We start from the raw sequence: 6,354 nt of genomic DNA on the forward strand, positions 1-6,354 counted from the left end.
AGGCCCAAGCTGAGCCCTATTCAAACCAAGCTGAGAACTTACACTAAAGAGCTGATCCCTGTAATTGGCAGTGCAGCAATAAAAGTCTCCTATGATGGAGCGGTGCACGAACTACCACTATGGACTATACCAGGAGATGGCCCCACACTGTTCGGCTGAAGCTGGCTGGGAAAAATACGCTGGAACTGGGACGACATCCGAGCGCTTTCATCCGTCGATGACCCCTCATGTGCCCGGGTTTTCAGCAGGTTCCCGTCGTTGTTTGAGCCAGGCATCGGAAGTTTCTCTGGGGCAATGGTGCAGGTCCACTTGGTTCCCAATACACGACCCATCCACCACAAGGCACGTGCGGTGTCATACATGATGTGAGAGAAAGTGGAGATCAAGCTGGACAGGCTGCAACGAGAGGGCATCATCGCACCGGTGGAGTTCAATGAGTGGGCTAGTCCGATTGTTCCGGTTCTCAAGGGCGATGGCACGGTCAGAATTTGTGGGAACTATAAAGTAACGATTAACCGTTTTTCGCTGCAGGACCAGTACCCGTTACTGAAGGCAAATGACCTATTTGCGATGCTGGCAGGAGAAAAGACGTTCACCAAGTTGGACCTGACCTTGGCCTACATGACGCAGGAGCTGGCGGAATCTTCGAAAGGCCTCACCTGCATCAACACGCACAAAGGTCTGTTCCTCTACAATAGATGCCTGTTTGGATTCGATCAGCCGCGGCTATTTTTCAAAGGAACATGGAGAGTCTGCTAAAGTTGGTTTCAAGCACCGTGGTTTTCCAGGACGACATAGTGATCACAAGTCGGGACACCATAGAATACTTGCAGAATCTGGAAGAGGTTCTAAGTCGGCTAGATCATGTGGGACTCGGGTTGAAACGCTCGAAGTGTGTTTTCCTGGCGCCAGAGGTCAAGTTCTTAGGGAGAAGAATCGCGGGAGATGGCATTAGACCCACCGACGCCAAAACGGAGGCCATCAAGAACGCGCCGAGATCACAGAACGTAACGGAGCTGCGGTCATTCTTGGGACTCCTCAATTATTTTGGTAATTTCCTACCCGGGTTCAGCACCTTGCTAGAACCTCTATATGTGTTGCTACGCAAGGGAGATGACTGGGTATGGGGGATCACAAGAGACTACTTTTGAGAAAGCCAGAAATCTGTTATGTTCCAACAAACTGCTTATTCTGTATGACCAATGTAAACATTTAGTGCTCGCTTGCGATGCGTCTTTGTACGAGGTCGGGCATTTGTTACAACAAGCAAATGAATCAGGAACATTGCAACCGGTCGCTTATGCGTCCAGGAGTTTGTCCAAGGCTGAAAAGGCTTGCAGCATGATTGAAAAAGAAGCTCTGGCATGCGTTTACGGGGTGAAAAAAATGCACCAGTATCTGGACTTAAGTTCGAGTTGAAACTGACCATAAGCCGCTCATATCGCTATTCTCAGAGAGCAAAGGTATTAATACCAATGCCTCGCATCCAAAGATGGGCGCTTACGCTGTCTGCATATAACTATGTAATTCGCCATAGGCCAGGCACAGAGAACTGCGCTGATGCTCTCAGTCGGCTACCATTGCCCACCACCGGGGTGAAAATGGCACAGCCTGCAGACTTGCTCTTGGTGATGGATGCATTTGAAAATGAAAAGTCACCTGTTACGGCCCGCCAGATCAGGACCTGGACCAGCCAGGATCCTTTACTGGCCCTTGTAAAAAACTGTGTCCTCCATGGGAGCTGGTCCAGCGTCCCAACGGAGATGCATGAAGAGATCAAGCCATTCCAATGGCAAAGACGAAATGTCCATAGAGGCGGACTGTCTTTTGTAGGGTAATCGCGTGGTTTTGCCTAAAAAAGGCAGGGAAACGTTCATACACAACCTACACAGTACCCACCCAGGCATAGTAATGATGAAAGCTATAGCCAGATCCCATGTGTGGTGGCCCGGTATCATCTCAGATTTGGAGTCTTGCGTGCACGTGCTCTCAACTGAGCAATGCACCCAGGGAGGCACTGCTAAGTTTGTGGTCATGGCCCTCCATACCATGGTCTAGGATCCACTTTGACTTCACTGGTCCGTTTCAGGCCAAATGTTTTTGGTTGTTGTGGATGCTTATTCAAAATGGATTGAATGTGTAATAATGTCTGTAAGCACGTCCACTGCCACCATCGAAAGCCTACGAGCCATGTTTGCCACGCACAGCCTGCCTGATATCCTTGTCAGCGACAATGGGCCGTGCTTCACCAGCACTGAATTCAAGGAATTCATGACCCGCAATGGGATCAAGCACGTCACATCTGCCCCGTTCAAGCCCGCATCTAATGGCCAGGCAGAACGGGCAGTCCAAACCATCAAACAAAGCTTGAAACACCTGTCAGAAGGTTCCCTGCAGACCCGCCTGTCCCGAGTCCTGCTCAGCTACTGCACGAGACCCCACTCGCTCATCGGGGTTCCCCCTGCCGAACTGCTCATGAAAGGCCACTCAAAACAAGGCTATCTCGAGACACCCTGATCTCCATGATGGGTGGGCAGGCGGCATCAACAAAACATGGTACCATGATCGCGCAAATTTATCACACGATATTGAAGTCAATGCCCCTGTATTTGTACTCAACTATGGTCATGGTCCCAAATGGCTTGCTGGCACTGTCGTAGCCAAAGAAGGGAGTAGGGTGTTTGAGGTCAAACTTGCAAATGAACTAACTTGCAGAAAGCATTTGGACCAAACCAAACTGCGATTCACAGACAGCCACAAGCAACCTGAAGAGGACACCACCAACTTCGACCCTCCGACACACACAAGTGGCAACCGACATCACGGTTGACCACGAAGCTGAAGTTATCATCCCCAGCAGACCAGCAAGGCCAGCTGTGCAGCAGCCCAGCAAAGGCCCAACCAACTCACCTGCCCCTGTGTTTGTACCGAGACAATTGACCAGGGAGCAGAAAGCCCCAGATCATCTCACCCTGTAAATAAGTGTACTATTGACTTTGGGGGGGGGGAGTGATGTTATGTATGCAACACTTTGTTACCAGTATTCTACCACCACCAGAGGGCACGTCTGTTGGAGTCCCAAGGGATCCTAGCATCCCTTGGGAGCACTGCATATAAGCAGGCTTCCCTTGCTGTGATAACACTCTGGAGTCAGAATAAAGAGACTTAGGTCACACTTACTCAAGTCTACAGTACTCAGTTGCATTGCTTTATTTGAGACATAACACCCATGGTGTGCGCAGAGCTGTCCATAATGTGGGAGGCGGACCCCTCCACGCTCCTCACCACTTGCGACAGCCTCCTGCCACCCTTTGCATTGCTGCCAAGAGCTGTGATTGCATGGCCTCCACCCTTTGCTCATAAGCCCCAACATCAATGGGCTCGTCTGAGTCCTCCTCAGCAGAACTCGGCTGTGCACTCACCCCCCGGAGTGATGGCACCCAAGGTTCCCTTAGCCTTACACCATGCTATAGTCCGCTAGGCCCTGATGCTTCACCTAGTGTAGACCCCTCTCCTAAATCTATGTTACCTGACCGCAGACTCCCAGTATCTGAGCTGGTGCGTGGGACTGTAGGAAACAATGAAGCACTGTTGCTGGCAGAACTCTCTATCTCCCTCATCCGAGATGTCGCCAACATCATTCAGGGCGTCAAGTGTCTCCTCCTGACTGTGGCTGCCAGTCGTGTCAAGGATCTCTGTGTCGCTCATGATGACACTGGGGGTATCATCTGGAATCATTCATAAAAGGGAGCAGGGGTGCCGTGAGAGTGAGGAGCTGCATTGCACCATGCAGCAAGCAGCTTGCACAGAAGCATAAGCAATAGCCAGGTAGGCTAATGAACTGTGAGGGAGAGATGGCATTGCACAAAGGCTTTCATTTACCCATGCTGCCCCCAGCGACATTGGAGCAACTAGCAGCCATACGGAGACCAATGTGTGCGCCCACTAGCCTCTGCACTCGCTCCTCAAGATCTGTGAACGGCACATTCTGCAAGTCGCTACCACCAGTGGCTTGCTGGTCGGCATGTTTGTGCGCCAACTTGGCCTGCAAAGCAACAAAGGGTTGGTAAGTGGCAGTTTCAAGAGGCCTCGGCAATGAGTGCAAGTCTGGGTCGATTACATGCAGTTGTAATTCTGAGATCCTCCATTGTGAGTGTGCACACATACAGGCCGAGCAATCAACAACTAGTTCAGCTACTATAGTGTTGGTGAGAAACAAGTTAAGGTGAAGGAGAGTCTGGCAGATGTAATGTGAGGAGTTAGGGGAACATGTACTCACTTTCATCAATCGAATAAGGTCGGATAGCCTTTTGCTGCAATGCTTGGGGGTGCGCTGGTGAATGCAGCTCCCCAAAACCTCCTCCGCAATCGCCCTCCACACTTTGGTGAAGACGCTTCGAGTTGGTCTCTCACCACTTTCAGGGAAGAGTAGCCGCCTCCTTTCCTCCACAGCTTCCATTAGAGTCTCGAGTTCTGCGTCGCTGAAGCGGCTGGCCCTCCTCAAACCTCCCCTTGCAGCCATCTCCTCGGATGCAGGTCACAACGAACTCAAGACACCACTGCAAACCCTGCCCTTTATGGAGGCCAGGGAGCAGCTGCATCATTAGCATGATCGTTAGCATCAAATGGTTAGGAGGGCAATGTCGCGGTTCCAACGCCACTCCGCTGCTACACCGCTAAAAGTAACCCGTGCCATCAGTCATTACCACTCCACTCCCGAAAAAGCGGAATTTCCCTCTTAATACCACCCCATCCATATCGGCGGTACGGGACGCTCAAATGCCCCGTTTCGGCCGGGGGGCAATTTAGGCCCCCTTTACACTTATACTCAAATCCTCTTGTAACAAAGGCTAACATACCATTCGCTTTCTTAATTGCTTGTTGTATCTGCATGTCAGCTTTCAGTGATTCGTGTACAAGGACACCCAGGTCCCTCTGAACACCAACATTTCCCAATCTTTCACCATTTAAAAAATACTCTGCTTTTCTATTTGTCCTACCAAAGTGGAATATGATTGAGTAAATAAGAGTTTAGCTAAAGAACTACCTGCATTTATGTTACAAATATAGTATTTTCTTACTTTAACCAAATCTTTTGAAGTTTTCTTTTGCCTTTTACTTTTTGTTGGGTATTTTTAGTCTTTAGATCCCTGCACACAACCAATGCATTCTCAGCTGAGAGAAAAGGTGGCCCACTTGCTCCCAGATCTCAGACTGTGACCCCATGGTGTCGCACCTCCACATTTACTGCCTCGTGGGGACATGTTTATTTTCTGTTGACCCCCTCCTTCTTCCCGACAGTCCAGTGGAAATTCTGGACTTGCTGTGTGAGGGACAATGGGCACAAACCCACATTCCACCATTCTTGCTGTTGATAATTAGATGTACTGTGTATGTAAATAGTGTGTGAGGTTTAAAAGTACATCGCTTCCCATTTGGGCATTCATGTTGCTGCGGAACTGCTCAGACTGTTTCCATGGTTATTTTATTTTCCTTTTGGCCATTTTTAGTAGTTGTCCTTCTATTCCTGCTCCTAATTCTTATGTTCTATTTTCTTGTGCTGAGCTCTTTCTATAGCATGCTGCTTCCACTGTTTAACATGTATGTAGTCCTGTGTTGTAGCTTCACCAGGATGGCACCTCATTTTTAGGTCCGCCCTGTGCTGCTCCTGGCATGCACTTCTACATTCCTCATTGAACCAGGGTCTGTCCCCTGGCTTGACAGTAGTGGTAGAGTGAGGGATGTGCCGGGTCATGAGGTTACGAGGCCGTTCGCTTGCTCCGTGCAGGAGAGATTCGTGCATTCACCCAACCTGTGGGCGCAGAGCAGAGCAGGTCTCTAGTCGTCCTGGTTAACCCTTGCCACTGGACCAAGACCTAGCTTTGCCAAGCCCGTGTGGTGGTTGGTGTGCAACGGTCACCACACATTTTTTAAAAATCCATGCACAGGCATCTTCCACCCACTCAATTGGAGTTCAGGACTGGAACATCGGGTCCTTCATCGAAAGACCTGTGAACTCGTGGAAGCAAGTCAACCTCGTTCGAGGGATTGCCTATGATGATGATGACCAAAGTGGATAACTTCACATTTCTCCACATTAACTTCCATTTGCCTTGTTCTTGCCCACTTACAATGAGCTGTGCATCTCCACGGTGCAACGAGCTGAACAACTCCATGATACAATCAAGGTAGGATAAAGAAAAAAAGGGAGGCTTATGACAAGATACCGAGAGCTCAATATTGCAGAAACTGTAGAGGAGTGCAGAAAGTGCAGGGGTGAAATTAAAAAGGAAATTAGGTAAACCAAGAGAGAGCATGAAAAAATCAAGGAAAACCCAAAGATGTTTTATAAAT

Source organism: Pristiophorus japonicus, chromosome 3, assembly GCF_044704955.1.
Source record: "Pristiophorus japonicus isolate sPriJap1 chromosome 3, sPriJap1.hap1, whole genome shotgun sequence".
NCBI classification, from domain to species: Eukaryota; Metazoa; Chordata; class Chondrichthyes; family Pristiophoridae; genus Pristiophorus; species Pristiophorus japonicus.